Here is a 7,537-nt window from a genome sequence, read left to right as displayed (position 1 = left end):
AGCCCCCGAAGCATTTTCCGGTAGGGCCGCGTCTCTGGCCACAGCTCCCACGCCCGAAGAGCCAGGAGGAAAAGCCGTGCCTCCTTGGAAAGCTCTTTGGCATCCGCTCGCGTGGCCCCACAGCCCGTGGGGCTGCGGGCTTTGCGGCGGCCGTCAGCCTCGGCGCCACCGGCTCCCACCTGGCGCCGCCGCGCCAGCCCCCGAAGCATTTTCCGGTAGGTCCGCGGCTCTGGCCACAGCTCCCACACCCGAAGAGCCAGGAGGGAAAGCCGTGCCTCGTTGGAAAGCTCTTTGGCAGCCGCTCGCGTGGCCCCACACACCGTGGGGCTGCGGGCTTTGTGGCGGCCGTCAGCCTCGTTGCCACCGGTGCCCACCTGGCACCGCCGCGCCAGCCCCCGAAGCATTTTCCGGTAGGGCCGCGGCTCTGGCCACAGCTCCCACGCCCGAAGAGCCAGGAGGGAAAGCCGTGCCTCGTTGGAAAGCTCTTTGGCAGCCGCTCGCGTGGCCCCACAGCCCGTGGGGCTGCGGGCTTTGCGGCGGCCGTCAGCCTCGGCGCCACCGGCTCCCACCTGGCGCCGCCGCGCCAGCCCCCGAAGCATTTTCCGGTAGGTCCGCGGCTCTGGCCACAGCTCCCACACCCGAAGAGCCAGGAGGGAAAGCCGTGCCTCGTTGGAAAGCTCTTTGGCAGCCGCTCGCGTGGCCCCACACACCGTGGAGCTGCGGGCTTTGTGGCGGCCGTCAGCCTCGTTGCCACCGGTGCCCACCTGGCACCGCCGCGCCAGCCCCCGAAGCATTTTCCGGTAGGGCCGCGGCTCTGGCCACAGCTCCCACGCCCGAAGAGCCAGGAGGGAAAGCCGTGCCTCGTTGGAAAGCTCTTTGGCAGCCGCTCGCGTGGCCCCACACCCCGTGGGGCTGCGGGCTTTGCGGCGGCCGTCAGCCTCGGCGCCACCGGCGCCCACCTGGCGCCGCCGCGCCAGCCTGCGAAGCATTTTCCGGTAGGGCCGCGGCTCTGGCCACAGCTCCCACGCCCGAAGAGCCAGGAGGGAAAGCCGTGCCTCGTTGGAAAGCTCTTTGGCAGCCGCTCGCGTGGCCCCACAGCCCGTGGGTCTGCGGGCTTTCCGGCGGCTGTCAGCCTCGGCGCCACCGGCGCCTACGTGGCGCCGCCGCGCCAGCCTGCGAAGCATTTTCCGGTAGGGCCGCGGCTCTGTCCACAGCTCCCACGCCCGAAGAGCCAGGAGGGAAAGCCGTGCCTCGTTGGAAAGCTCTTTGGCAGCTGCTCGCGTGGCCCCACAGCCCGTGGGGCTGCGGGCTTTCCGGCGGCCGTCAGCCTCGGTGCCACCGGCGCCCACCTGGCGCCGCCGCGCCAGCCCCCGAAGCATTTTCCGGTAGGGCCGCGGCTCTGTCCACAGCTCCCACGCCCGAAGAGCCAGGAGGGAAAGCCGTGCCTCGTTGGAAAGCTCTTTGGCAGCCGCTCGCATGGCCCCACAGCCCGTGGGGCTGCGGGCTTTCCGGCGGCCGTCAGCCTCGTTGTCACCGGCGCCCACCTGGCACCGCCGCGCCAGCCCCTGAAGCATTTTCCGGTAGGGCCGTGGCTCTGGCCACAGCTCCCACGCCCGAAGAGCCAGGAGGAAAAGCCGTGGCTCGTTGGAAAGCTCTTTGGCAGCCGCTCGCGTGGCCCCACAGCCCGTGGGGCTGCGGGTTTTGCGGAGGCTGTCAGCCTCGGCGCCACCGGTGCCCACCTGGCGCCGCCGCGCCAGCCTGCGAAGCATTTTCCGGTAGGGCCGCGGCTCTGTCCACAGCTCCCACGCCCGAAGAGCCAGGAGGGAAAGCCGTGCCTCGTTGGAAAGCTCTTTGGCAGCCGCTTGCGTGGCCCCACACACTGTGGGGCTGCGGGCTTTCCGGCGGCCGTCAGCCTCAGCGCCACCAGGGCCCACCTGGCGCCGCGGCGCCAGCCTGCGAAGCATTTTCCGGTAGGGCCGCGGCTCTGGCCACAGCTCCCACGCCCGAAGAGCCAGGAGGGAAAGCCGTGCCTCGTTGGAAAGCTCTTTGGCAGCCGCTCGCGTGGCCCCACAGCCCGTGGGGCTGCGGGCTTTCCGGCGGCCGTCAGCCTCGGCGACACCGGCGCCTAAGTGGAGCCACCGCGCCAGCCCCCGAAGCATTTTCCGGTAGGTCCGCGGCTCTGGCCACAGCTCCCACACCCGAAGAGCAGGAGGGAAAGCCGTGCCTCGTTGGAAAGCTCTTTGGCAGCCGCTCGCGTGGCCCCACACACCGTGGGGCTGCGGGCTTTGTGGCGGCCGTCAGCCTCGTTGCCACCGGTGCCCACCTGGCACCGCCGCGCCAGCCCCCGAAGCATTTTCCGGTAGGGCCGCGGCTCTGGCCACAGCTCCCACGCCCGAAGAGCCAGGAGGGAATGCCGTGCCTCGTTGGAAAGCTCTTTGGCAGCCGCTCGCGTGGCCCCACAGCCCGTGGGGCTGCGGGCTTTCCGGCGGCGTCAGCCTCGGCGCCACCGGCGCCCACCTGGCGCCGCCGCGCCAGACTGCGAAGCATTTTCTGGTAGGGCCGCGGCTCTGGCCACAGCTCCCACGCCCGAAGAGCCAGGAGGGAAAGCCGTGCCTCGTTGGAAAGCTCTTTGGCAGCCGCTCGCGTGGCCCCACAGCCAGTGGGGCTGTGGGCTTTGCGGCGGCCGTCAGCCTCGGCGCCACCAGCGCCTACGTGGCGCCGCCGCGCCAGCCTGCGAAGCATTTTCCGGTAGGGCCGCGGCTCTGTCCACAGCTCCCACGCCCGAAGAGCCAGGAGGGAAAGCCGTGCCTCGTTGGAAAGCTCTTTGGCAGCTGCTCGCGTGGCCCCACAGCCCGTGGGGCTGCGGGCTTTCCGGCGGCCGTCAGCCTCGGTGCCACCGGCGCCCACCTGGCGCCGCCGCGCCAGCCCCCGAAGCATTTTCCGGTAGGGCCGCGGCTCTGGCCACAGCTCCCACGCCCGAAGAGCCAGCAGGGAAAGCCGTGCCTCGTTGGAAAGCTCTTTGGCAGCCACTCGCGTGGCCCCACAGCCCGTGGGGCTGCGGGCTTTCCGGCGGCCGTCAGCCTCAGCGCCACCGGCGCCCACCTGGCTCCGCGGCGCCAGCCTGCGAAGGATTTTCCGGTAGGGCCGCGGCTCTGGCCACAGCTCCCACGCCCGAAGAGCCAGGAGGGAAAGCCGTGCCTCGTTGGAAAGCTCTTTGGCAGCCGCTCGCGTGGCCCCACAGCCCGTGGGGCTGCGGGCTTTCCGGCGGCCGTCAGCCTCGGCGCCACCGGCGCCCACCTGGCGCCGCCGCGCCAGCCTGCGAAGCATTTTCCGGTAGGGCCGCGGCTCTGGCCACAGCTCCCACGCTCGATGAGCCAGGAGGGAAAGCCGTGCCTCGTTGGAAAGCTCTTTGGCAGCCGCTCGCGTGGCCCCACACACTGTGGGGCTGCGGGCTTTCCGGCGGCCGTCAGCCTCAGCGCCACCAGGGCCCACCTGGCGCCGCGGCGCCACCCTGCGAAGCATTTTCCGGTAGGGCCGCGGCTCTGGCCACAGCTCCCACGCCCGAAGAGCCAGGAGGGAAAGCCGTGCCTCGTTGGAAAGCTCTTTGGCAGCCGCTCGCGTGGCCCCACAGCCCGTGGGGCTGCGGGCTTTCCGGCGGCCGTCAGCCTCGGCGCCACCGGCGCCTAAGTGGTGCCACCGCGCCAGCCCCCGAAGCATTTTCCGGTAGGGCCGCGTCTCTGGCCACAGCTCCCACGCCCGAAGAGCCAGGAGGAAAAGCCGTGCCTCCTTGGAAAGCTCTTTGGCATCCGCTCGCGTGGCCCCACAGCCCGTGGGGCTGCGGGCTTTGCGGCGGCCGTCAGCCTCGGCGCCACCGGCTCCCACCTGGCGCCGCCGCGCCAGCCCCCGAAGCATTTTCCGGTAGGTCCGCGGCTCTGGCCACAGCTCCCACACCCGAAGAGCCAGGAGGGAAAGCCGTGCCTCGTTGGAAAGCTCTTTGGCAGCCGCTCGCGTGGCCCCACACACCGTGGGGCTGCGGGCTTTGTGGCGGCCGTCAGCCTCGTTGCCACCGGTGCCCACCTGGCACCGCCGCGCCAGCCCCCGAAGCATTTTCCGGTAGGGCCGCGGCTCTGGCCACAGCTCCCACGCCCGAAGAGCCAGGAGGGAAAGCCGTGCCTCGTTGGAAAGCTCTTTGGCAGCCGCTCGCGTGGCCCCACAGCCCGTGGGGCTGCGGGCTTTGCGGCGGCCGTCAGCCTCGGCGCCACCGGCTCCCACCTGGCGCCGCCGCGCCAGCCCCCGAAGCATTTTCCGGTAGGTCCGCGGCTCTGGCCACAGCTCCCACACCCGAAGAGCCAGGAGGGAAAGCCGTGCCTCGTTGGAAAGCTCTTTGGCAGCCGCTCGCGTGGCCCCACACACCGTGGGGCTGCGGGCTTTGTGGCGGCCGTCAGCCTCGTTGCCACCGGTGCCCACCTGGCACCGCCGCGCCAGCCCCCGAAGCATTTTCCGGTAGGGCCGCGGCTCTGGCCACAGCTCCCACGCCCGAAGAGCCAGGAGGGAAAGCCGTGCCTCGTTGGAAAGCTCTTTGGCAGCCGCTCGCGTGGCCCCACACCCCGTGGGGCTGCGGGCTTTGCGGCGGCCGTCAGCCTCGGCGCCACCGGCGCCCACCTGGCGCCGCCGCGCCAGCCTGCGAAGCATTTTCCGGTAGGGCCGCGGCTCTGGCCACAGCTCCCACGCCCGAAGAGCCAGGAGGGAAAGCCGTGCCTCGTTGGAAAGCTCTTTGGCAGCCGCTCGCGTGGCCCCACAGCCCGTGGGTCTGCGGGCTTTCCGGCGGCTGTCAGCCTCGGCGCCACCGGCGCCTACGTGGCGCCGCCGCGCCAGCCTGCGAAGCATTTTCCGGTAGGGCCGCGGCTCTGTCCACAGCTCCCACGCCCGAAGAGCCAGGAGGGAAAGCCGTGCCTCGTTGGAAAGCTCTTTGGCAGCTGCTCGCGTGGCCCCACAGCCCGTGGGGCTGCGGGCTTTCCGGCGGCCGTCAGCCTCGGTGCCACCGGCGCCCACCTGGCGCCGCCGCGCCAGCCCCCGAAGCATTTTCCGGTAGGGCCGCGGCTCTGTCCACAGCTCCCACGCCCGAAGAGCCAGGAGGGAAAGCCGTGCCTCGTTGGAAAGCTCTTTGGCAGCCGCTCGCATGGCCCCACAGCCCGTGGGGCTGCGGGCTTTCCGGCGGCCGTCAGCCTCAGCGCCACCGGCGCCCACCTGGCGCCGCGGCGCCAGCCTGCGAAGCATTTTCCGGTAGGGCCGCGGCTCTGGCCACAGCTCCCACGCCCGAAGAGCCAGGAGGGAAAGCCGTGCCTCGTTGGAAAGCTCTTTGGCAGCCGCTCGCGTGGCCCCACAGCCCGTGGGGCTGCGGGCTTTGCGGCGGCCGTCAGCCTCGGCGCCACCGGCGCCCACCTGGCGCCGCCGCGCCAGCCCCCGAAGCATTTTCCGGTAGGACCGCGGCTCTGGCCACAGCTCCCACACCCGAAGAGCCAGGAGGGAAAGCTGTGCCTCGTTGGAAAGCTCTTTGGCAGCCGCTCGCGTGGCCCCACACACCGTGGGGCTGTGGGCTTTGTGGCGGCCGTCAGCCTCGGTGCCACCGGTGCCCACGTGGCGCCGCCACGCCAGCCTGCGAAGCATTTTCCGGTAGGGCCGTGGCTCTGGCCACAGCTCCCACGCCCGAAGAGCCAGGAGGAAAAGCCGTGCCTCGTTGGAAAGCTCTTTGGCAGCCGCTCGCGTGGCCCCACAGCCCGTGGGGCTGCGGGTTTTGCGGAGGCTGTCAGCCTCGGCGCCACCGGTGCCCACCTGGCGCCGCCGCGCCAGCCTGCGAAGCATTTTCCGGTAGGGCCGCGGCTCTGGCCACAGCTCCCACGCCCGAAGAGCCAGGAGGGAAAGCCGTGCCTCGTTGGAAAGCTCTTTGGCAGCCGCTTGCGTGGCCCCACACACTGTGGGGCTGCGGGCTTTCCGGCGGCCGTCAGCCTCAGCGCCACCAGGGCCCACCTGGCGCCGCGGCGCCAGCCTGCGAAGCATTTTCCGGTAGGGCCGCGGCTCTGGCCACAGCTCCCACGCCCGAAGAGCCAGGAGGGAAAGCCGTGCCTTGTTGGAAAGCTCTTTGGCAGCCGCTCGCGTGGCCCCACAGCCCGTGGGGCTGCGGGCTTTCCGGCGGCCGTCAGCCTCGTTGTCACCGGCGCCCACCTGGCACCGCCGCGCCAGCCCCTGAAGCATTTTCCGGTAGGGCCGCGGCTCTGGCCACAGCTCCCACGCCCGAAGAGCCAGGAGGAAAAGCCGTGCCTCGTTGGAAAGCTCTTTGGCAGCCGCTCGCGTGGCCCCACAGCCCGTGGGGCTGCGGGTTTTGCGGAGGCTGTCAGCCTCGGCGCCACCGGTGCCCACCTGGCGCCGCCGCGCCAGCCTGCGAAGCATTTTCCGGTAGGGCCGCGGCTCTGTCCACAGCTCCCACGCCCGAAGAGCCAGGAGGGAAAGCCGTGCCTCGTTGGAAAGCTCTTTGGCAGCCGCTTGCGTGGCCCCACACACTGTGGGGCTGCGGGCTTTCCGGCGGCCGTCAGCCTCAGCGCCACCAGGGCCCACCTGGCGCCGCGGCGCCAGCCTGCGAAGCATTTTCCGGTAGGGCCGCGGCTCTGGCCACAGCTCCCACGCCCGAAGAGCCAGGAGGGAAAGCCGTGCCTTGTTGGAAAGCTCTTTGGCAGCCGCTCGCGTGGCCCCACAGCCCGTGGGGCTGCGGGCTTTGCGGCGGCCGTCAGCCTCGGCGACACCGGCGCCTAAGTGGAGCCACCGCGCCAGCCCCCGAAGCATTTTCCGGTAGGTCCGCGGCTCTGGCCACAGCTCCCACACCCGAAGAGCCAGGAGGGAAAGCCGTGCCTCGTTGGAAAGCTCTTTGGCAGCCGCTCGCGTGGCCCCACAGCCCGTGGGGCTGCGGGCTTTGTGGCGGCCGTCAGCCTCGTTGCCACCGGTGCCCACCTGGCACCGCCGCGCCAGCCCCCGAAGCATTTTCCGGTAGGGCCGCGGCTCTGGCCACAGCTCCCACGCCCGAAGAGCCAGGAGGGAATGCCGTGCCTCGTTGGAAAGCTCTTTGGCAGCCGCTCGCGTGGCCCCACAGCCCGTGGGGCTGCGGGCTTTCCGGCGGCGTCAGCCTCGGCGCCACCGGCGCCCACCTGGCGCCGCCGCGCCAGCCTGCGAAGCATTTTCCGGTAGGGCCGCGGCTCTGGCCACAGCTCCCACGCCCGAAGAGCCAGGAGGGAAAGCCGTGCCTCGTTGGAAAGCTCTTTGGCAGCCGCTCGCGTGGCCCCACAGCCAGTGGGGCTGTGGGCTTTGCGGCGGCCGTCAGCCTCGGCGCCACCAGCGCCTACGTGGCGCCGCCGCGCCAGCCTGCGAAGCATTTTCCGGTAGGGCCGCGGCTCTGTCCACAGCTCCCACGCCCGAAGAGCCAGGAGGGAAAGCCGTGCCTCGTTGGAAAGCTCTTTGGCAGCTGCTCGCGTGGCCCCACACACAGTGG

This window comes from Larus michahellis, unplaced genomic scaffold, assembly GCF_964199755.1.
Source record: "Larus michahellis unplaced genomic scaffold, bLarMic1.1 SCAFFOLD_26, whole genome shotgun sequence".
Lineage (NCBI taxonomy): Eukaryota > Metazoa > Chordata > Aves > Charadriiformes > Laridae > Larus > Larus michahellis.
The sequence above is the reverse complement of the archived record's forward strand: the minus strand, read 5'-3'. Positions refer to the sequence as shown.